Consider the following 25,481-nt stretch of genomic DNA (forward strand, 5'->3'; position numbering starts at 1 on the left):
TACAGTAACTTTTTAGTGTCCACGCTAGGAGGCTCTCTTTGATACACTGTATCAATATTGAATTGATCTTTAGTAAGATCCTCAGAGAAGTCTCTAAAATATGCAGGCTCCACGCGTGGGCTAATTAAATGAATGAGCTCACTAATGCCCTTGATTTTTATAACAATTGTAGGATGCACATTTTAGATGATTTGTGATCAATTATGCCACAGTGTTCTGTTCAGTTATACAATGAATTAAAGCATGCTACTCTTGTCACAGCTCGCCTGACTGTGTGGCCCGGAATTTAAGAGACTTTGCTAGGGTGATATTGATACAGTGTATCAAAGAGAGCCTCCTAGCGTGGACACTAAAAAGTTACTGTATAAAATCTAAAGTAACATTGTATCTGTAGCACTGAGTCAGCAGAATGGTTTAAAACTCCCAGGAGAGTTGGTTTTATAATATTATGTGTGTTATTGAGAATAATGTAAAAACAACTTTTATTAAATTTGATACTTTTGGTGACAGCGCTTCCTATTGTTTTTTATTTTTTATTTTTTTTGAGTTTTCAAGTTGGTTAGCTTGGTTTGCCTTGTATGTGTGAGCTGCTGTGAATCTCGCCACTATCTGTGTAATTCCTTCTCTCAAAGTTGTCCGTCTCCTCGGGCACAGTTTCTATACGGAGTCTGGTAGGAGGGGCATAGAGGGAGGGGCCAGCCCACACTATTAAACTCTTAAAGTGCCAGTGGCTCCCAAAGGACCCGTCTATACCCCATGGTACTAAATGGAACCCCAGCATCCTCTAGGACAGGCCTGGCCAACCTGTGGCTCTCCAGCTGTTGTAAAACTACAAGTCCCATCATGCCTTGCCAAAGTTTTGCTATTAGGGAATGCTAAAACTGTGGCAGGTTATGCTGGGATGTTTAGTTTCACAACATCTGGAGAGCCACAGGTTAGCCAGGCCTGCTCTAGGACGTAAGAGAAATAGGCTTAATAACCGTATACAATGTCAAAGTGCAGCAAAGAAGGCAAGTAAGGTGCTAGCGTGCATAAAACGGGGCATTGAGACAAGGGACGAGGACGTAATCCTGCCGCTGTACAAATCATTGGTACGTCCGCACCTGGAATATTGTGTTCAGTTTTGGGCACCACATTATAAAAAAGATATCTGTGAACTCGAAAGGGTTTAAAGGTGTGCTACTAAATTGATTAAAAGGCTAGAGGGACTGGATTACGAGGAAAGGCTTACTAGGTTGAATATGTATACACAGGAAAAGAGGCATCTAAGAGGAGACATTATTAATATCTTCAAATATGTAAAGGGAAATTACAAAGAGTTATCAGAGGAATTGCTTATTAAAAAAAAAACTTTGTATAGGACACGAGGTCACTCGCTGAGGATAGAGGAGAGAAAATTCCGTACGCAGCGGAGGAAAGGGTTCTTCACTGTTAGGGCAATAAGGATTTGGAATTCCCTGCCAGGGAAGGTGGTAATGGCGGAATCTGTAAATGCAGTTAAAAATGGATTGGATACATTTCTGACTGAAAAAGATATCCAAGGTTATAGAATTTAAAATATCAACTTTGATAATCTGGGATTAACATGATTTATAGTTGTTAACTAGACATAAAACATTACTTCAGCAGGGACATTATAATGAACTCGGCTTAATACAGAATACAGGTTGAAGCCGATGGGCATCTTTTCAACCTCATTAACTATGTTACTATGTTACAGTCCCCTTATACATTGCCAGGTAGAGCCCCTCTTACACACTGCACCAAGTACAGCTCCCTTTTACACACTGCGCCAGGAAGAGCCCCCATTACTGTTACACATTGCACCAGGTAGAGCCCCCTTTTACACATTGCACCAGATAGAGCCCCCTTTCCTTTTGCACATTGCACCAGGTGTATAAGGGAGCTAGGCTGATAGCTGATGGTCCCCTCTTTCCAGGGGGTAACAGATTTTTAAAATTGGCCCTGGGGAAACTGAGATATCTGACTTCAAAGCAGTGGTCTCCATCCAAGCTTATTAATTGATTCTCCTAGCCAGATATCTCAGGTTCTGTTTGACTTTGAGTTTTTCTGACAGTGTACCCCAAAAGATGGGATTCTCCCCTTTTGGTTGACTCTGGCAGCTTGTCTCTACCATACCCAGATCCAGAGATATCAGCCTTCCAGCAGCAGGCTCCAGCTCCACATGCCTAATATATATTATAATATATTTGTATATTTTCGTTGGTGGATTGCTCTGGCTCCTGGAATATAGGGCCTGGTTCAGGTTCCACCACCCCCCTTTTCCAAGCAGAAATTGCGATCACACCGCAGGGGGCCTGCCTCCATCTTTTTGATTGCGGTGGCTGGGTGTGACGTCACGCAGCCGCCCCGATCATGCCCCTGTCATGTCCACCCCATTCATGCTGGCATGCCCCCCAATTCCAAGCCACGCCACGCCCCCGCAAAGCTAAGTCTCTGCCTTGGAAAAGGAGCGTTGCCGCACCCTGCCCCACGAACACCTCATTTGCATTTTCTGCGGGCGCACACAGAAAATGCGGGCGCAGGAAAGGCCCTGTGCATGCACCGCATCCTTTTAGTAATTTTTGCGTTTGGATTGCGTATTGCGATCCGTCCTGAAACACCCCCTACCACCCACGGGACACCAAAGCTGCCGCTGATAGCACCCCTTCCACTAGAGGATGGGTAGGGGCCCCAGTGCATTGCTGTGCCCAGGGGCCTACACTGCTGTTAAGACAGCCCTGGTTTGTGTGTGTGTGTGTGTGTGTGTGTGTGTGTGTGTGTGTGTGTGTGTCTGTGTGTGTTATACTTACTTCAGCCTCCAGAGCAGCTGCTTCCACCTGGCTGCCAATTTGTCAACCGCGCTATGTTCTTCTCCTACTGCGGACATTGGGAATTGGGAGGGGCGGAGCGTAGGTGGTACAGGATGCTGCAGTCACTGCAGCGTGCCAATGCAGGCTGCCTGTCACTGTGTGAGCAGGAGCCGGTATAGTACAGCACTGGCGGGGCAGCGACAGAAGCACAGCTGTGGGGGTGCTGACTATCTAAGGATGTATGGGTGTTTTTGCACCCCGTTTCAACACCCAGAACGATTATCTAAGGTGGTCTGCGTCCAATTCTGGCACCCAACAAGGCTATCTAAAGATGTCTCTGTGTTCTGCACACTAGCACGGTACCCAGAATGGGTATCCAAGGTGGTCTGCTGCTCGTTTCGGAACCCAGAATGTGTATCTAAGGTGGTCTACATCCTATTCCGGCACCCAGAACAGCTATCTAAGGTGGCCTGCACCCTATTCCGGTACCCGGAATGGCTATCTTAGGGTGTCTGGGTGTACTGCACACCATTTCGGCACATGAAACAGCAATCTAATGTGGTCTGCATCCTGTTCTGGCACCCGACACCCGACACACTTGTCTATGATGGTTTGAGCCCTGTTCTGGCACCCGGAACAGGTATCTATTGTGGTCTGCCCCCTATTCTGGCACCCTGAACAGCTATCTAAGGTTGTCTGGGTGCCCTGCACACCATTCCGGCACATGAAACAGCAATCTAATGTGGTCTGCATCCTGTTCCGGCACCCGGACCGGTTGTATAAGCTGGTCGGCACCCTGTTCCGGCACCTGGAACAGGAATCTATGGTGGTCTGCCCCCTATTCTGGCACCCTGAACAGCTATCTAAGGTTGTCTGGGTGCCCTGCACACCATTCCGGCACATGAAACAGCAATCTAATGTGGTCTGCATCCTGTTCCGGCACCCGGACCGGTTGTCTAAGATGGTTTGAGCCCTGTTCCGGCACCCGGAACGGGTATCTACTGTGTTCTGCGCCCTATTCCGGCACCTTGAACAGCTATCTAAGGTTGTCTGGGTGTCCTGCACACCATTCTGGCACATGAAACCGCTATCTAAGATGGTCTGCATCCTGTTCCGGCACCCGGACCGGTTGTCTAAGATGGTTTGAGCCCTGTTCCGGAACCCGGAACAGGTATCTAAGGTGGTCTGCGGCCTTTTAAGGCACCCTGAACAGCTATCTAAGGTTGTCTGGGTGTTCTGTACACCATTCCGGCACATGAAACCGCTATCTAAGATGGTCTGCATCCTGTTCCGGCACCCGGACCGGTTGTCTAAGATGGTTTGAGCCCTGTTCCGGCACCCAGAACAGGTATCTAAGGTGGTCTGCGGCCTTTTAAGGCACCCTGAACAGCTATTTAAGGTTGTCTGGGTGTTCTGTACACCATTCCGGCACATGAAACCGCTATCTAAGATGGTCTGCATCCTGTTCCGGCACCCGGACCGGTTGTCTAAGATGGTTTGAGCCCTGTTCCGGCACCCGGAACAGGTATCTAAGGTGTTCTGCGGCCTTTTAAGGCACCCTGAACAGCTATCTAGGGTTGTCTTGGTGTCCTGCACACCATTCCGGCACATGAAACAGCTATCTAAAATGGTCCGCCTACTGTTCCGGCACCCGGACCGGTTGTCTAAGATGGTTTGAGCCCTGTTCCGGCACCCAGAACAGGTATCTAAGGTGGTCTGCGCCCTATTCCGGCAACCGGAACAGCTATCTAAGGTTGTCTTGGTGTCCTGCACACCATTCCGGCACATGAAACAGCTATCTAAAATGGTCCGCCTACTGTTCCGGCACCCGGACCGGTTGTCTAAGATGGTTTGAGCCCTGTTCCGGCACCCAGAACAGGTATCTAAGGTGGTCTGCGCCCTATTCCGGCAACCGGAACAGCTATCTAAGGTTGTCTTGGTGTCCTGCACACCATTCCGGCACATGAAACAGCTATCTAAAATGGTCTGCCTACTGTTCCGGCACCCGGACCGGTTGTCTAAGATGGTTTGAGCCCTGTTCCGGCACCCGGAACAGGTATCTAAGGTGGTCTGCGGCCTATTCCGGCACCCTGAACAGTTATCTAAGGTTGTCTGGGTGTCCTGCACACCATTCACGCACCTGAAACTGCTATCTAAGATGGTCTGCATCCTGTTCCGGCACCCGGACCGGTTGTCTAAGATGGTTTGAGCCCTGTTCCGGCACCCGGAACAGGTATCTAAGGTGGTCTGCGGCCTTTTAAGGCACCCTGAACAGCTATCTAAGGTTGTCTGGGTGTTCTGTACACCATTCCGGCACATGAAACCGCTATCTAAGATGGTCTGCATCCTGTTCCGGCACCCGGACCGGTTGTCTAAGATGGTTTGAGCCCTGTTCCGGCACCCGGAACAGGTATCTAAGGTGTTCTGCGGCCTTTTAAGGCACCCTGAACAGCTATCTAGGGTTGTCTTGGTGTCCTGCACACCATTCCGGCACATGAAACAGCTATCTAAAATGGTCCGCCTACTGTTCCGGCACCCGGACCGGTTGTCTAAGATGGTTTGAGCCCTGTTCCGGCACCCAGAACAGGTATCTAAGGTGGTCTGCGCCCTATTCCGGCAACCGGAACAGCTATCTAAGGTTGTCTTGGTGTCCTGCACACCATTCCGGCACATGAAACAGCTATCTAAAATGGTCCGCCTACTGTTCCGGCACCCGGACCGGTTGTCTAAGATGGTTTGAGCCCTGTTCCGGCACCCAGAACAGGTATCTAAGGTGGTCTGCGCCCTATTCCGGCAACCGGAACAGCTATCTAAGGTTGTCTTGGTGTCCTGCACACCATTCCGGCACATGAAACAGCTATCTAAAATGGTCTGCCTACTGTTCCGGCACCCGGACCGGTTGTCTAAGATGGTTTGAGCCCTGTTCCGGCACCCGGAACAGGTATCTAAGGTGGTCTGCGGCCTATTCCGGCACCCTGAACAGTTATCTAAGGTTGTCTGGGTGTCCTGCACACCATTCACGCACCTGAAACTGCTATCTAAGATGGTCTGCATCCTGTTCCGGCACCCGGACCGGTTGTCTAAGATGGTTTGAGCCCTGTTCCGGCACCCGGAACAGGTATCTAAGGTGGTCTGCGGCCTTTTAAGGCACCCTGAACAGCTATCTAAGGTTGTCTGGGTGTTCTGTACACCATTCCGGCACATGAAACCGCTATCTAAGATGGTCTGCATCCTGTTCCGGCACCCGGACCGGTTGTCTAAGATGGTTTGAGCCCTGTTCCGGCACCCGGAACAGGTATCTAAGGTGGTCTGCGGCCTTTTAAGGCACCCTGAACAGCTATCTAAGGTTGTCTGGGTGTTCTGTACACCATTCCGGCACATGAAACCGCTATCTAAGATGGTCTGCATCCTGTTCCGGCACCCGGACCGGTTGTCTAAGATGGTTTGAGCCCTGTTCCGGCACCCGGAACAGGTATCTAAGGTGGTCTGCGGCCTTTTAAGGCACCCTGAACAGCTATCTAAGGTTGTCTGGGTGTTCTGTACACCATTCCGGCACATGAAACCGCTATCTAAGATGGTCTGCATCCTGTTCCGGCACCCGGACCGGTTGTCTAAGATGGTTTGAGCCCTGTTCCGGCACCCGGAACAGGTATCTAAGGTGGTCTGCGGCCTTTTAAGGCACCCTGAACAGCTATCTAAGGTTGTCTGGGTGTTCTGTACACCATTCCGGAACATGAAACCGCTATCTAAGATGGTCTGCATCCTGTTCCGGCACCCGGACCGGTTGTCTAAGATGGTTTGAGCCCTGTTCCGGCACCCGGAACAGGTATCTAAGGTGGTCTGCGGCCTTTTAAGGCACCCTGAACAGCTATCTAAGGTTGTCTGGGTGTTCTGTACACCATTCCGGCACATGAAACCGCTATCTAAGATGGTCTGCATCCTGTTCCGGCACCCGGACCGGTTGTCTAAGATGGTTTGAGCCCTGTTCCGGCACCCGGAACAGGTATCTAAGGTGGTCTGCGGCCTTTTAAGGCACCCTGAACAGCTATTTAAGGTTGTCTGGGTGTTCTGTACACCATTCCGGCACATGAAACCGCTATCTAAGATGGTCTGCATCCTGTTCTGGCACCCGGACCGGTTGTCTAAGATGGTTTGAGCCCTGTTCCGGCACCCGGAACAGGTATCTAAGGTGTTCTGCGGCCTTTTAAGGCACCCTGAACAGCTATCTAAGGTTGTCTGGGTGTCCTGCACACCATTCCGGCACATGAAACAGCTATCTAAAATGGTCTGCCTCCTGTTCCGGCACCCGGACCAGTTGTCTAAGATGGTTTGAGCCCTTTTTCCGGCACCCGGAACGGCTATCTAAGGTGGACTGTGCCCCGTTCCGGCACCCGGAATGCTATCTACGGTGATCTGCTGCCTGGTCCGGCACCCGGAATGGCTGTGTAATGTGGTCTGGATGTCCTGCACCCCGTTCCGGTATACAAAATAGCTATCTAATTTGGTCGGCGTTCCGTTCCGGCACCTGAAACGGCTATCTAAGGTGGACTGTGCCCCGTTCCGGCACCCGGAATGCTATCTACGGTGATCTGCTGCATGGTCCGGCACCCGGAATGGCTGTGTAATGTGGTCTGGGTTTTCTGCACCTCCTTCCTGCACACGGAACTGCTATCTAAGGTGGCATGCTGCCCATTCCGGCACCTGGTACGGGTATCTAAGGTGGTCTGTCTGCCCTATTCTGGCAACCGGAAAGTGCTCCCACTTTTCTGGATTTTTTAATAGTACCCTCATCTCCGGTCCTTTTTTTGGTTACAGTGCCAACCCCTGTACCTCTGCCACGGACCCCTTGCCTCTATCTCTCAAAATCTTGCAGCCTTCTGTCTTCTCCCGTCTCTTTTGTCAGGCAGCATTGTGTCTTCATTATAGCAGATGCACGATGCTGCCAGGAGCCAGGAATTGGCGCTGCTATATCAGTGCTTATTTCTGCAGGGGCAATGGCAATACACCACTGGCTACTATGTGGGACATACGAGGGGACAATGTGGCCGGTGCTCAGCTCCGACCATGTAAGCAAGCCCGCCAACTGACTCCTCCAACACATACCCCGCTTGCCCCACCCTTATTACGCCCCTAATTGTTGTAGGCTGTGGGAGCTATTCAGAGTGGGTCGCAGAATTTTTTCACACACAGCAAAATCTGCGACCATAGACTTACATGCAGGGGGCCGCCCAGGATAGGGCAAGGCCGCCCAGCATGAGTGGCGCCAAACTGCGATGTGCTCACAATTTAATTGTGAACGCATCGATTAGAGGCTGACCCCTGCTTGTGCAGCCTGGCTGTGTAGACAGGGGCACCGCAACCATTTTTCCATAAGCAGGAAATGCAGGAGACATCATAGACCTGCCCCCAAAATGTCCATGACACGTCTGCGTTTCCCGATGTCGTCTCCCGCAATGCCGCGTCGCCACCAATCACCTAACGTTCTTCTGAGAGAAGGGTCGCGCACGCGCATTATGTCTGATGTGCATGCGCAGACCCTATGGACGTGGCCCAGTGAACAGTCATAGCGGCCCGGGAGGGGGGGAGATGAGGCACAGCAGGAACCACATCCTGGCGACCCCCGTGCTATAATGGAAGCAACTAACAAAACTATTTTTCTTTTCTAAACTAAATGGAGGGGGGGGGGCGACATGTACCAATGTGCCCTCCCCCCCTTCAATGGGTAAGGGGTAATTCATAACTTAGCATATATCATACAGTATTTCAGACTGTACATGCCCCCCCCCCCCCCCCCTCCATATGCAGCAAGTGGCTATATATATATATATATATATATATATATATATGTGTGTGTGTGTGTGTGTGTATATATATGTATATATATATATGCATACATATATATGTATATGTGTATGTATATATATATATATATATATATATATGCATATATATATGTATATGTGTATATATATATATATATATATGTGTATATATATATATATATATATGTGTGTATATATATATATATAAATAAGTAATGATCTGTATGCAGCACAGCACAAGTATCTGCTGCTCCCCCCTCCCTCCCTATGTCCGGGCAGAGCAGCAGCAGCGGGGTCTGGAGACTGTAATCTCTCCCCGCACACAGCAGCGCACGGACCCGTTCGCCCGTCCTCTGTGTGTGCAGGGCAAAGTCACCCGGGAGCAGCAGCCGCAGCTTCTTGAAAGGAGCCGGCTCTAAGCTCTCGCTCCCCGTCTCCCCGCTGACAGCCTGTCAGTCACGCCCCCCGGACGGACGCGCGCACACAAAACTCCTCAGCGGCAGGGGTCGCTGCAGGGAGCGGGTCTCGTCCGGCGTTCCGGAATTTGGTCCGGTCCGGCTTTCACCGATACCCCACACAGTGCCCTGCACTGTGAGGAGCCGCAGTGGGCAGAAGAGAGAGCAGCAGGACACTAAGATGTGATCAAGACAGTGGACTCGAGACAGAGAGCCAGTTAGGTCACACAGCCCAACCCCCAGCAGCAGCAGCAGGCACACCAGAATCCTGACAGTGACTGTACCCCCCCCCCCCCCACCATGAACTCAGTCACATAGATTGGGGGGAGGGGGATGAATGCTATGAGTATGAGTATACAGTGATTTTCATTACTGCCCCCTTTATCCCCTCCTGTCCCATGCAATACTGCCCCATCTCCTGCTGTTCCCTTCACTACTGCCCCCTTCATCCCCTCCTGACCCCTTTGCCACTGCCCACATTTGCAGTTCATATCACTGAGGTCTACACCTGCAGCCCTAAGTGTTTGCCTCTGCAACTTGTTGATCGTCATCCAGAATTTTATATTTCTCTGGCTGGGTCCACAGGTTATCCACAGGATAACATTGGGATATGACGGAGCGACAGCAGAAATGGCACCAAACGGTCACAAGCTTTCTGGCCTCCCAGGATGCATCGGGGCTTCACCATATAATCCTGCCCACTGACTCAGTCATATCAGTTTTTTGTTTGGTGCGGCAGGAGCCGGACCATGGTCACAGGGCTGCTGTTAATAAAGCAGCCTGAAGCTTTTTTTATGTTATTTTTATAGTCTTACTATGTTTTTGAGGGATTTTTCTTAACAGCGTCTTAAACGCATATTAGAAAGAGTCGCTCCAACAACTCCCCACCGGGTCGCAACAACGCTTACCTTCGCGGTACAGTGCTGTCTCGACGGGCGTCTGTGTCGGATGTTCTAGCAGGTCCAGCAGACGTAACCAGGCTGTGGCCAGAGCATGGGGGGAAGGTAAGTCTATGGATTTCCTCTTACTAGAGGGGTCCAGACTAGTGATGAGCGGGTTCGGTTTCTCGGAAACCGAACCCCCCCGAACTTCAGCCTTTTTACACGGGTCCGAGGCAGACTCGGATCTTCCCGCCTTGCTCGGTTAACCCGAGCGCGCCCGAATGTCATCATCCCGCTGTCGGATTCTCGCGAGGCTCAGATTCTATCGCGAGACTCGGATTCTATATAAGGAGTCGCGCGTAGCCGCCATTTTCACACGTGCATTGAGATTGATAGGGAGAGGACGTGGCTGGCGTCCTCTCCGTTTAGATAGAGAGTGAGACACTTGATTTACTGGAGCATTAGGAGTACTCAGAGAGTGCAGAGTTTTGCTGATAGTTATACTAGTGACCACCAGTTTTATTTATTATTTAATATAATCCGTTCTCTGCCTGAAAAAAAACGATACACAGTCACATACCATATCTGTGCTCAGCCTCAGTGTGCTGCATGATAATATCATCTATGTATATCTGACTGTGCTGAGTGCTCACTGCTCACACAGCTTAATTGTGGGGGAGACTGGGGAGCAGTTATAGCAGGAGTACATATTTAACAGTGCACACTTTTGCTGCCAGTGTGACTGACCAGTGACCACCAGTATATTGTCTGCCTGAAAAAGTTAAACACTCGTGTGGTGTTTTTTTTTTAAATTCTATAAACGCATTCTGCTGACAGTGTCCAGCAGGTCCGTCATTCATTATATTATAATATATACCTGCAGTAGTGATATATATATATTTTTTATATCATTATCATCCAGTCTATACTAGCAGACGCAGTACGGTAGTCCACGGCTGTAGCTACCTCTGTGTCGGCAGTCGCTCGTCCATAATTGTATACCTACCTGTGGTGGTTTTTTTTTTTCTATCTTCTTCATACTAGTAGTTTAGGAGTCTGCAGTGCTGACAGTGTCCAGCAGGTCCGTCATTATATAATATATACCTGTCCTGCAGTAGTGATATATATATATATTTTTTTTATATCATTATCATCCAGTCTATACTAGCAGACGCAGTACGGTAGTCCACGGCTGTAGCTACCTCTGTGTCGGCAGTCGCTCGTCCATAATTGTATACCTACCTGTGGTGGTTTTTTTTTTTCTATCTTCTTCATACTAGTAGTTTAGGAGTCTGCAGTGCTGACAGTGTCCAGCAGGTCCGTCATTATATAATATATACCTGTCCTGCAGTAGTGATATATATATATTTTTTATATCATTATCATCCAGTCTATACTAGCAGACGCAGTACGGTAGTCCACGGCTGTAGCTACCTCTGTGTCGGCAGTCGCTCGTCCATAATTGTATACCTACCTGTGGTGGGTTTTTTTTTTCTATCTTCTTCATACTAGTAGTTTAGGAGTCTGCAGTGCTGACAGTGTCCAGCAGGGCCGTCATTATATAATATATACCTGTCCTGCAGTAGTGATATATATATATATTTTTTATATCATTATCATCCAGTCTATACTAGCAGACGCAGTACGGTAGTCCACGGCTGTAGCTACCTCTGTGTCGGCAGTCGCTCGTCCATAATTGTATACCTACCTGTGGTGGGTTTTTTTTTCTATCTTCTTCATACTAGTAGTTTAGGAGTCTGCAGTGCTGACAGTGTCCAGCAGGTCCGTCATTATATAATATATACCTGTCCTGCAGTAGTGATATATATATTTTTTATATCATTATCATCCAGTCTATACTAGCAGACGCAGTACGGTAGTCCACGGCTGTAGCTACCTCTGTGTCGGCAGTCGCTCGTCCATAATTGTATACCTACCTGTGGTGGGTTTTTTTTTTTCTATCTTCTTCATACTAGTAGTTTAGGAGTCTGCAGTACTGACAGTGTCCAGCAGGTCCGTCATTATATAATATATACCTGTCCTGCAGTAGTGATATATATATATATTTTATATCATTATCATCCAGTCTATACTAGCATACTAGCAGACGCAGTACGGTAGTCCACGGCTGTAGCTACCTGTGTGTCGGCAGTCACTCGTCATCCATAAGTATACTAGTATCCATCCATCTCCATTGTTTACCTGAGGTGCCTTTTAGTTGTGCCTATTAAAATATGGAGAACAAAAATGTTGAGGTTCCACAAATAGGGAAAGATCAAGATCGACTTCCACCTCGTGCTGAAGCTGCTGCCACTAGTCATGGCCGAGACGATGAAATGCCATCAACGTCGTCTGCCAAGGCCGATGCCCAATGTCATAGTACAGAGCATGTAAAATCCAAAACACCAAATATCAGTAAAAAAAGGACTCAAAAATCTAAAATAAAATCGTCGGAGGAGAAGCGTAAACTTGCCAATATGCCATTTACCACACGGAGTGGCAAGGAACGGCTGAGGCCCTGGCCTATGTTCATGGCTAGTGGTTCAGCTTCACATGAGGATGGAAGCACTCAGCCTCTCGCTAGAAAAATGAAAAGACTTAAGCTGGCAAAAGCACAGCAAAGAACTGTGCGTTCTTCGAAATCACAAATCCACAAGGAGAGTCCAATTGTGTCGTTTGCGATGCCTGACCTTCCCAACACTGGACGTGAAGAGCATGCGCCTTCCACCATTTGCACGCCCCCTGCAAGTGCTGGAAGGAGCACCCGCAGTCCAGTTCCTGATAGTCAGATTGAAGATGTCAGTGTTGAAGTACACCAGGATGAGGAGGATATGGGTGTTGCTGGCGCTAGGGAGGAAATTGACCAGGAGGATTCTGATGGTGAGGTGGTTTGTTTAAGTCAGGCACCCGGGGAGACACCTGTTGTCCGTGGGAGGAATATGGCCATTGACATGCCTGGTGAAAATACCAAAAAAATCAGCTCTTCAGTGTGGAAGTATTTCAACAGAAATGCGGACAACATTTGTCAAGCCATGTGTTGCCTTTGTCAAGCTGTAATAAGTAGGGGTAAGGACGTTAACCACCTCGGAACATCCTCCCTTATACGTCACCTGCAGCGCATTCATCATAAGTCAGTGACAAGTTCAAAAACTTTGGGCGACAGCGGAAGCAGTCCACTGACCAGTAAATCCCTTCCTCTTGTAACCAAGCTCACGCAAACCACCCCACCAACTCCCTCAGTGTCAATTTCCTCCTTCCCCAGGAATGCCAATAGTCCTGCAGGCCATGTCACTGGCAATTCTGACGAGTCCTCTCCTGCCTGGGATTTCTCCGATGCATCCTTGCGTGTAACGCCTACTGCTGCTGGCGCTGCTGTTGTTGCTGCTGGGAGTCGATGGTCATCCCAGAGGGGAAGTCGTAAGACCACTTTTACTACTTCCACCAAGCAATTGACTGTCCAACAGTCCTTTGCGAGGAAGCTGAAATATCACAGCAGTCATCCTGCTGCAAAGCGGATAACTGAGGCCTTGGCATCCTGGGCGGTGAGAAACGTGGTTCCGGTATCCATCATTACTGCAGAGCCAACTATAGACTTGTTGGAGGTACTGTGTCCCCGGTACCAAATACCATCTAGGTTCCATTTCTCTAGGCAGGCGATACCGAAAATGTACACAGACCTCAGAAAAAGACTTACCAGTGTCCTAAAAAATGCAGTTGTACCCAATGTCCACTTAACCACGGACATGTGGACAAGTGGAGCAGGGCAGACTCAGGACTATATGACTGTGACAGCCCACTGGGTAGATGTATGGACTCCCGCCGCAAGAACAGCAGCGGCGGCACCAGTAGCAGCATCTCGCAAACGCCAACTCTTTCCTAGGCAGGCTACGCTTTGTATCACCGCTTTCCAGAATACGCACACAGCTGAAAACCTCTTACGGCAACTGAGGAAGATCATCGCAGAATGGCTTACCCCAATTGGACTCTCCTGTGGATTTGTGGCATCGGACAACGCCAACAATATTGTGTGTGCATTAAATCTGGGCAAATTCCAGCACGTCCCATGTTTTGCACATACCTTGAATTTGGTGGTGCAGAATTATTTAAAAAACGACAGGGGCGTGCAAGAGATGCTGTCGGTGGCCAGAAGAATTGCGGCACACTTTCCGCGTACAGGCACCACGTACAGAAGACTGGAGCACCACCAAAAACGCCTGAACCTGCCTTGCCATCATCTGAAGCAAGAAGTGGTAACGAGGTGGAATTCAACCCTCTATATGCTTCAGAGGTTGGAGGAGCAGCAAAAGGCGATTCAAGCCTATACAACTGAGCACGATATAGGAGGTGGAATGCACCTGTCTCAAGCGCAGTGGAGAATGATTTCAACGTTGTGCAAGGTTCTGCAACCTTTTGAACTTGCCACACGTGAAGTCAGTTCAGACACTGCCAGCCTGAGTCAGGTCATTCCCCTCATCAGGCTTTTGCAGAAGAAGCTGGAGACATTGAAGGAGGAGCTAACACAGAGCGATTCCGCTAGGCATGTGGGACTTGTGGATGGAGCCCTTAATTCGCTTAACAAGGATTCACGGGTGGTCAATCTGTTGAAATCAGAGCACTACATTTTGGCCACCGTGCTCGATCCTAGATTTAAAACCTACCTTGGATCTCTCTTTCCGGCAGACACAAGTCTGCAGGGGTTCAAAGAACTGCTGGTGAGAAAATTGTCAAGTCAAGCGGAACGCGACCTGTCAACATCTCCTCCTTCACATTCTCCCGCAACTGGGGGTGCGAGGAAAAGGCTCAGAATTCCGAGCCCACCCGCTGGCGGTGATGCAGGGCAGTCTGGAGCGACTGCTGATGCTGACATCTGGTCCGGACTGAAGGACCTGACAACGATTACGGACATGTCGTCTACTGTCACTGCATATGATTCTCTCCCCATTGAAAGAATGGTGGAGGATTATATGAGTGACCGCATCCAAGTAGGCACGTCAGACAGTCCGTACTTATACTGGCAGGAAAAAGAGGCAATTTGGAGGCCCTTGCACAAACTGGCTTTATTCTACCTAAGTTGCCCTCCCACAAGTGTGTACTCCGAAAGAGTGTTTAGTGCCGCCGCTCACCTTGTCAGCAATCGGCGTACGAGGTTACATCCAGAAAATGTGGAGAAGATGATGTTCATTAAAATGTATTATAATCAATTCCTCCGTGGAGACATTCACCAGCAGCAATTGCCTCCACAAAGTACACAGGGAGCTGAGATGGTGGATTCCAGTGGGGACGAATTGATAATCTGTGAGGAGGGGGATGTACACGGTGATATATCGGAGGATGATGATGAGGTGGACATCTTGCCTCTGTAGAGCCAGTTTGTGCAAGGAGAGATTAATTGCTTCTTTTTTGGTGGGGGTCCAAACCAACCCGTCATTTCAGTCACAGTCGTGTGGCAGACCCTGTCACTGAAATGATGGGTTGGTTAAAGTGTGCATGTCCTGTTTATACAACATAAGGGTGGGTGGGAGGGCCCAAGGACAATTCCATCTTGCACCTCTTTTTTCTTTCATTTTTCTTTGCGTCATGTGCTGTTTGGGGAGTAGTTTTTTGAAGGGCCAGCCTGCGTGACACTGCAGTCCCACTCCTAGATGGGCCAGGTGTTTGTGTCGGCCACTAGGGTCGCTTAGCTTACTCACACAGCTACCTCATTGCGCCTCTTTTTTTCTTCTTTGCGTCATGTGCTGTTTGGGGAGTAGTTTTTTGAAGGGCCAGCCTGCGTGACACTCAGTGCCACTCCTAGATGGGCCAGGTGTTTGTGTCGGCCACTAGGGTCGCTTAGCTTACTCACATAGCTACCTCATTGCGCCTCTTTTTTTTCTTCTTTGCGTCATGTGCTGTTTGGGGAGTAGTTTTTGGAAGGGCCAGCCTGCGTGACACTGCAGTGCCACTCCTAGATGGGCCAGGTGTTTGTGTCGGCCACTAGGGTCGCTTAGCTTACTCACACAGCTACCTCATTGCGCCTCTTTTTTTTCTTCTTTGCGTCATGTGCTGTTTGGGGAGTAGTTTTTTGAAGGGCCAGCCTGCGTGACACTGCAGTGCCACTCCTAGATGGGCCAGGTGTTTGTGTCGGCCACTAGGGTCGCTTAGCTTACTCACACAGCTACCTCATTGCGCCTCTTTTTTTTCTTCTTTGCGTCATGTGCTGTTTGGGGAGTGTTTTTTGGAAGGGCCATCCTGCGTGACACTGCAGTGCCACTCCTAGATGGGCCAGGTGTTTGTGTCAGCCACTTGGGTCGCTTATCTTAGTCACACAGCTACCTCATTGCGCCTCTTTTTTTCTTTGCGTCATGTGCTGTTTGGGGGGTGTTTTTTGGAAGGGCCATCCTGCGTGACACTGCAGTGCCACTCCTAGATGGGCCAGGTGTTTGTGTCGGCCACTTGGGTCGCTTATCTTAGTCACACAGCTACCTCATTGCGCCTCTTTTTTTCTTTGCGTCATGTGCTGTTTGGGGGGTGTTTTTTGGAAGGGCCATCCTGCGTGACACTGCAGTGCCACTCCTAGATGGGCCAGGTGTTTGTGTCGGCCACTTGGGTCGCTGAGCTTAATCATCCAGCGACCTCGGTGCAAATTTTAGGACTAAAAATAATATTGTGAGGTGTGAGGTGTTCAGAATAGACTGAAAATGAGTGGAAATTATGGTTATTGAGGTTAATAATACTTTGGGATCAAAATGACCCCCAAATTCTATGATTTAAGCTGTTTTTTAGGGTTTTTTGAAAAAAACACCCAAATCCAAAACACACCCGAATCCGACAAAAAAAATTCGGTGAGGTTTTGCCAAAACGCGTTCGAACCCAAAACACAGCCGCGGAACCGAACCGAACCCAAAACCAAAACACAAAACCCGAAAAATTTCCGGTGCTCATCACTAGTCCAGACACAGCTACACTGCTTTTGGTGGAGACTACAAACAGTGTGTTGATGCGCCGAACACTCTCTGGTGCGACAGCGCTATGCTCTAGGGATCACAGGCGCCAGGACTAGGTTGAGGCCGCGATCCTTAAAGTTTATGTCAACGGGGGAATCATACCCTCTCCTGGCCGCCCCTCCTCCGAGTTCATGACCAGTTTCCGCGCGTCTCCCGTCCATGAACTGAATGACCTCACTTCCATCTCAGACGCTACCACGAGGGTACTCGGTCGCAGCTTAGACGCCGCGGTTGTGTACACTAGAGATCCACCTAGACCTAGTCGCAGGCCTTAGTGTCTGCATACACGTGGAAGTCACTGAGCGTCCGTGTCCGTTAGTGAGCGTCTGTGTCTTGCATCAGTTATCAGAACGGCAGTGTACACAAGTAGCGTCTGAATCCACTCAGCATCTTGCAAGCGTATTTGCTTGGATATGGAAGTGTGGCGAGTCTCCCTGTATTCCGCTCTATGGAAGGGTATACAGTACTAAAAATTCTCTCTACTTGTTAGTATGAATTGTTAATTTTAGTACATATTGCATATAAGATCTGTATATTACTGTTGTTTCTGCATGTTATGTTTAAAAAGAACCAGTTAAAAACAGAAGTACAATTTTCCTACTTACTTGTAAGTTGTTATGGGGGTTGTATTCTCATATGACAATGTTTAATGCTTTAACATGTGACTGACTGTTTTTTGTTTTTTTTTTCAAATATTTTTATTGAGTTTTTTCTCGTACATTACAGAAATAAAAAGTGTTCAACATACAAAGAATATTAGAAATGTACTTTTCAAAAAGAAAACTCAGATACAAAGTCACAATTAAGATTTTGTTACAGTACAAGGGTCACCTTCATGCTGGAATTTTAGAAGATTACTTTATATCAAAAGTACAGTTTCATACCAGCGAATAGTAGCATAATATTCTTCTTGTAAATCTTTCACAGTTAACTAACCTAAACTTTATAATATCCTACCTTCTTGACTAAGTATGTACTTCAAACTTAAATTAAAATAATCTGGATGGGGAGGGGATGGAAAGTAAGAAAAGTGGGAGAATTGTAAAGGCATATAGTAGAATAGAAAGGAAAGAAGAGAAATAGAAAATAGAAGACAAAACATAACTCCGCTACTTGGAAAACCCTTTCTAGTTTGAAAGGCAATATTTGTTGAGAACTTTATCTAGGAAGACCATTCCTGAAAATAAAGGTCTTAATGTACTGACGCCATCATTCTAAAAACCAGTCTTAAATTGGAAAATCTCCAAATACTCCATAAATATGTGTTTGGATATCTGGGTCCAGAGTGTCTATAAATGGAGCCCATTTGGAATAAAATTTATGTATCTTTGCACCTACAGTAAGGTAAGCATATTTCCTTTCATAGTATAAAATATTTGTCAACTTTCGTTTTACCTCTAAAAGCGAAGGTGCTGATTTTTTAGTCCAATGGAGTAGAATACATTTCTTGCATACAGTAATAGTAGTAATAAGCAAGGGTAAGATACATTTTTTATTGTTACCCAGGTGCCAAGCAGAAAAACTAAGTCCTAAACAAGCCTTTGGATCAGGATTTCATTGTGTACCAAACATTAAATTTAGAAAGCCTATGATCTTGTACCAAAAAGTCCTCAACTTATAGCAATCCCATGTGCAGTGTATAAAATTTGCAATCGTAATCCCACATTTAATACACGTACCCTGTTCATCTTTAACCATGTGTCTCCTTTGATGCGGGGTAATATATGCTCTATGTAGCGTCCGTACATATACTTCTTGTAAATATGTTGAGGATAGAACTTTTGAGGATATAACCGATAATTCTGTTAGCTCTGAGATATCCGTTAATGAGGGAATATCTGCTTTCCATTTCTGCAACAATATATCCCATTGCACATGTTTAGTTGTACCCACAACTAGTTGATATAAATATTTAATTTTATAACTGTTGGTCAGAAGAAAAGAAAATAGCATATCTAACGATTTCACTTGGGATAAATGAACGTCCCTCTTAGGTGTAAGAGGCATTGATGTTTTAATGGAAGTCAAAAAATGACGTGTTTGAAAATACATGAACATATGGTGTTTTGGAATGGAATAGGTAAGACAAATATCCGAGAACGTCAAAATTGAGCCTCCTCGGTCGAAGACTTTATGCGATAAATCCAGATCTTTCATCTTCCACACTGTAAAACCTGAATTGGACAGTGATGGAGGGAAAGAAGGATTTCCCCATAAAGGTATAAATTGGGTAAGGTATGGGTTGGTTTTAAATCTATGATTGATTGTTAGCCAAGCTTTGTATGTATCTACAAATAGAACATGAGTTTTAATCCATTGAGGAAGTAAAGATAATTTGGATTGCAGAAGAGCCCCTGGGGCATACGGAAAAAATATTGCCGTTTCCAAATCTAAATCTACATATTCAGATTTATTTAAAATCCAAGCATTAATATACCTAAAAAAGGTAGCAAGTGAATATGCAGGTAAGTCAGGGTATCCTAGACCTCCTTTTCTTTTGTGTACAACCATCTTTGCCCTCGAAATACGTGGACGTTTGCCCTGCCAAATGAATTTGGAAACCAATGAATCTAATTTCTTGAGATCTGAATTAGTTAAAGCTATTGGAATTTGTTGCATACAATAAAACAATTTTGGAAATAATATAGATTGAACAACAGCCAATCGTCCCATGAGAGAGAGGGGCAAGTCTCTCCATGACTCAAGTTTCACACCTATTTTTGTAATTGCTGAAGCAAAATTGGCCGCATACATCTGTGATAAATCCGAACAAATTTGTATTCCTAGATATTTGATGCGAGAAGGGGCAAGAGCTAACGGAATGTTCATATAGTTTAAAAAACCAGAATCAGTAGTCCCCAATAAAAGCACTTCTGATTTTGTTACATTAATTTTATATCCTGAAATTTTTCCAAATGATTCAATCAAGCTAAATAGAGCTGGCAACGAACTGGAAGGCTCTGAAACAAAAAGCAGTGCATCATCTGCGAACAGTCCTATCTTTAATTCTTCCGAATTAATTTTAATACCTTTTATCAGTGGTGATCCTCGGATGGCAACCGCTAGTGGTTCAATTGCAATAGCGAAAAGTAAAGGGGACAGGGGGCAACCTTGTCTAGTTCCCCTCTGTAAATAAAAAGCAGAGTATATTATACCATTGCAAGCTACCTGAGATTTAGGGTTAGAGTATATAATACGTAATATATCAATAAATTGGGAAGGGAAACCAAAATTAGATAAAGTTTTAAATAAGTGAGGCCATAATACTAAATCAAATGCTTTTTCTGCGTCTAATGTAACTACAATCTGAGGTGAAGACGAAGAAGAAGCATTGGAAGACACATGTTGTATCGCAGCTAGGACTCTCCTTACATTCACCACCGAGTGTCGTCCTGTGATGAATCCAGTTTGGTCCTTATGAATTATCGATGGGTAGGATAGGTTTTAAACGTTCTGCGAAAATTTTTGTAAATATCTTATAATCATTATTTAGGAGCGATATAGGCCTATAAGAACCTGGAAGTTTTAAATCACGGCCTTCTTTAGGTAACACTTTGATAATCGCATCCGAAAAATGTAAAGGGAGTTTACCAGATCCGATGGCATGATTAAAACAATCTGCTAGTGGTTTAACTATGAGTGGTCTCATCAGCTGGTAAAATTCAGTTGAAAAGCCATCTGGGCCAGGTGCTTTTGCTAATTTCAATTGTTGGATAACTTTAGACACTTCCTCTGGGGTGATTGGAGCTATCAGAGTATTTGAAAGAGAGTCAGAAAGCTGAGGAAAGAGAGAAAATCCCATAGGGATGTAGTAGAAGCGGTATAATCTGTAGAAGTAGAGGGAGAAGAATATAAATCTTCGTAGAAAGATTTCAGAGTATTCGCTATGTGACGATCTGACGTAGTGAGAGATCCATCCGAGGTTTTTAGAGGGTGCACCACTGTCTTGTTCCTAGAGCCCTGCAGAAGGTTAGTAAGAAGCCTTCCAGTTTTATTACCAAAACTATAAAATTTAGAACTCACATTAAATAAATATTTATCCCCACTTATTTGTAGAAATTCATTAAAGTGTGTTTGGGCATTAACATATTGAGTCTTATTATGGGGGGAGGGAAATTGTTTAAATACCTGAAATGCTGTAGTGAGTTGAGATTGAAGACTAATATAGGACTCATTTCTCCTTTTCTTCAATTGGGATTGTATTTGTATGAGATCTCCTCTCAAAACTGCCTTAGCTGTCTGCCAAAAAATCGAGGGATTATTTTTGGCATACTCCTCATTATGGGAGACATAGTCTTTCCAATTTTGCATCAATTTATCTTTGAATAGCTGTGATTTAGACAAGTGTGCCGGAAATTTCCACAAAGGAGTAACATTATCAGATTTTTTAAATTGCAAAACAATATAGATTAGGCCATGATCTGATAGAACCGGTGGTTCTATAGACGCTGTTTGGACATTAGGAAATAAGGCATTAGCAACAAATATATAATCGATACGTGACCATGTGTTGTGAGTCATGGAGAGACAAGAATACTCTCTCTCTATGGGGTTGAGTGCTCTCCAAGAATCTATTAGATTCAATGTTTTAGCAAAGAAATCAATACCTAGCCTAGGAAGCCGAAATAAGGATTTTGGAGGGGGAGAACGATCCAAAATGGATGCTATCAGGTTGAAATCTCCAGCTATTATCAACGTAGATGGGTCATAGGTGTGGAGTTTGGCTAACATATTAGTCATAAATGATTTTTTATATGGAGTAGGTGCATAAATACTACAAATATTATACCCAATACCTGCAATTATAATTTCTACTATTACATATCGTCCTTCTAAGTCATTGACCACAGATGAGACTTGTATATCAAGAGAGCGCTTGGCAAGAATTGCCACATCCCTAGATTTACTATTGTAGGAGGATGAGCCTAGTAATACCCAGTTTAACATTTGTAATTTTTTGACTTCAGGTAACAACAAATGTGTTTCTTGTAAACAAATAATATCCACAGACACTTTGTTAAGATACATCAGTAACTTCCGCCGTTTGGCTGGTGTATGAATACCACATATATTAAGCGATCCAATTTTAACAGACATTCTTACCTATAAATTATATAGCTTAAAGTAGATTCCCAAGTCGCAGAGTTAGATAGAAAAGACAAAGCGGGGAAGAAAAAAGGGAAGAAAAAGGGGAAGAACAATAGGGAACATAAACATAACATCACATAAACAAACCATATCATATCGATATAGAAATAACATGAGCAGAATAAGAGCATTTGCAGATTCGACCTCCAGTATCAAACCCCGGTCTGCACCTTCAGGGTTTCCAACCCAAGGAATGCCCTCGGGAACCTAGAGATAGAAAAAGAGAGAAACCGGCACAGCTCCTCTTCCCACCACCAGCATCATCATGTCATAAGAAAACATCTATAAACCACTGCTACCACATCTATGTAGCAATATGTAACTATCCAAGCTATATCATACTAAATGAGAGAAACCAGCATATTTAAAGCTTTAAACTTCAACTTTCTTATGATAATAAATCACCCATCAGTGATGTCAGAGCTAAGCTTCCCATCAGCCTCGTCTTTTAAGAAAACAGCTGCGTCTGCAGGGTTGGTAAAGTCCAAATGTCCCGACTCAGTAAAAATCCGCAGTCTTGCTGGAAACATCATAAAGAATTTTCGGTGATTATCCACTAATTCAGAGCACACTGGCGAAAAGGATTTCCTTAATTTGGAAAGTTCCACCGAGTAGTCCTGATATATCCTCAGAGAATGTCCCTCCCAGTCCAGTGATTTAACCTTCCGTGACGCTTGCCATATTTCCTGCTTGTGTAGATAATTTAGAGTCTTGAAAATAACTGCTCTAGGGCGATTCGGGGTTTGTTTTGCAGCACCTCCAATTCTGTGCACCCGTTCTATAATGAGGTCACCACAGGTATCTTCAATATGTAACATCTTCGGGAGCGTATTTCGTATAAAATGCGCAAGGGAGGCTCCAATAAGTGACTCTGGGAGACCAATAATTCTTAAGTTATTTCTCCTTGTTCTGTTTTCAATATTATCCATTTTTTCAGTAAGGCGAGCATTATTTAAAGTTAAAGTATGGACTTCTTTTTGCAGAATGTCAATATCATCTTTAGCAGTGCTGATATGTCTCTCAGTGTCAGACACTCTGCTGCTGAGCTGTTGCAACTGAGATGTGATATCCGTCACAGCTTTTTTCAGAAGAGGTTCTACAGTAGCTTGTATTGCAGCTATCATATCTGTAAAAGTTGAGGTAAAAGTACCTGACCCGTCAGTTCTCTCTCCGATTGTCGGGGATTCAGAGAAGGTGTCCGGTATTATCTTCTTAGACGCTGGCGTCCCCGGAGTCGAGTCTGTGCCCGGCGCCATATTGTGTTCACCGCGACGCTTCTCCTGGCGAGGCTGCTGGGCCTGTGATGACCCTTTCGGAGCCGGAGTAGCGGCTAAATATTTATCCATAGTGATCTCTGCACGGCGCGGGGACCGGGAACGATGTTTGCGTGTGGTAGACAGCTTAAAATGTGGTCTGATCTGGGGCGAGTTGCGGAGCTGGTGAGAGACGCTGCTCACGCTCTCATGACGGAACCGGAAGTCCAACATGTGACTGACTGTTAGTATGTGTGTTGACTTTTCTATGTCGTCATGCCTGTTCTGACTATCAATTCAGGTGCACGGTTGTGGTCAGATTGATCTCACTTCTATATATCCATATATAGGTGATTTTCAGTCACAAATTGTGTAGTCATTAACAGATTTTTACCATGTCTGTGAGCGGCAAAAGTGACGAGGAGAATTTATCAGGCACTCCTACATCCCTAACATGCTTATCTTGTAAAACAGGGTTAATTGGTATGAACCAGTTGGTCACTTATGAGGGGTTGTGTGCGAACTGTTTTGCTTTTCAGCAAAGTAAAAAAACGGATTTGGTTCAGCAACCTATAGAGCCACCATGGAATATGTTCGCAAAGACTTTGTCTTCAATAGCGGACAGGTTAACTCCGACAGCACCACCCCAGGGGTTAGGATACACTATTAACCCATACATGCAGCTCCCTTCCTACGGCTTGGTTCCAGTAGCCTCTACAAGTAACCAAGGGACAGGTAAGACTAAGACAGATGCGTCTATGTGGCAGACTACACAAGATGATACAACAGATGATGATACAGTATATTCAAATACTCCGTATGATGATCAGTCGCAGAGTTTTAGTAACCAGTGTCAAAGTCTAAAGCACCTGTGTTTAAACGAACAAAGTCAGTTAAAACTGAATTCCCAGCGTCAGATGAGCTGACGGAAATGATGGAAGAATCTTGGGGGACGCCCAGTAAAAAGTATAAGATTCCGAAAAGATGGGATTCTTATTATCCATTTCCAGCTGCGGATTGTTCGAAAAGAGAAGTTCCTCCAAAAGTAGATGCACATGTACTGCGACTTGTGCATAAATCTGCTTTACCACTGTCATCTACCTCACTAAATGATGTCACAGACAGAAGGGTAGATAGCTTCTTGAAAATGTATTTTCTCTCGTAGGAGCAGTGGTAAGACCTGCTATGGCTTCGGCCTGGATAGCAAAGGCAATGGGCGAATGGATAGAGGAACTAGAGAATGGCCTCTCTTCTCCTAATATGGAGCAAGAGTATCAATTAAGCCGTTTAAGACAATCTGACCAATACTTGGATGAAGCAGCAATTGATATGGGTACAGTTGCTTCTAAAGCTTCAGCCTTGACAATAGCCGCTCGTAGAGCAGTTTGGCTACGTACCTGGAAAGCAGATGCGGAATCCAAGAAAGAATTGGAAGCATTGCCTTTCATTGGTAATATATTGTTTGGAAAACAATTGTCTGATATCCTAGAATCATAGGCTGAATCAAAGAAGGTCTGAATTCCGGCTAGTTATAACCCTAAGTCTAAGGGTTCAAAGTTTCACCCATTTCGATGGCAAAGCAAAGCGAAAGCTAAGGAGTCTAAGCAACCCCAGTTCAAAACTAGGGGTAGGAAGCAGTGGACTACCAAAAAGCCAGCTTCCAAGCCTGAACAGAAACCATCAGCCTGAAGAGGTGGGCCTCCGCCTGGAGGATTCCAGGGTTGGGGGCCGACTCCTTCATTTTGCACACATATAGCAACAGTCGACAACAGATGCTTGGGTACAGAAGGTGGTATCTCAGGGGTATGGGTTCCTATTCAGGTACGACCCGTATAGAGTCGAAGGCCAATGCCCTGCGAGAAGCAGTCCAAAGATTACTGCAGTCAGGTGTGATTGTCCCAGTACCTCCATCACAAAGGGGACAGGGGTTTTACTCCAATCTATTTCTGATCCAGAAGCCAAATGGGTCATTTCAACCAATTCTCAATCTGAAAATGTTAAACAAATACAATTGGATCCCAAGGTTCCACATGGAAACATTACGCTCCATAATGTTGGCTATGGAACCGGGAGATTACATGGTATCTCTGGATGTACAGAATGCTTACCTACATGTGCCTATAGCA

Source organism: Pseudophryne corroboree, chromosome 6 (assembly GCF_028390025.1).
Source record: "Pseudophryne corroboree isolate aPseCor3 chromosome 6, aPseCor3.hap2, whole genome shotgun sequence".
In the NCBI taxonomy this organism is placed as follows: Eukaryota; Metazoa; Chordata; class Amphibia; order Anura; family Myobatrachidae; genus Pseudophryne; species Pseudophryne corroboree.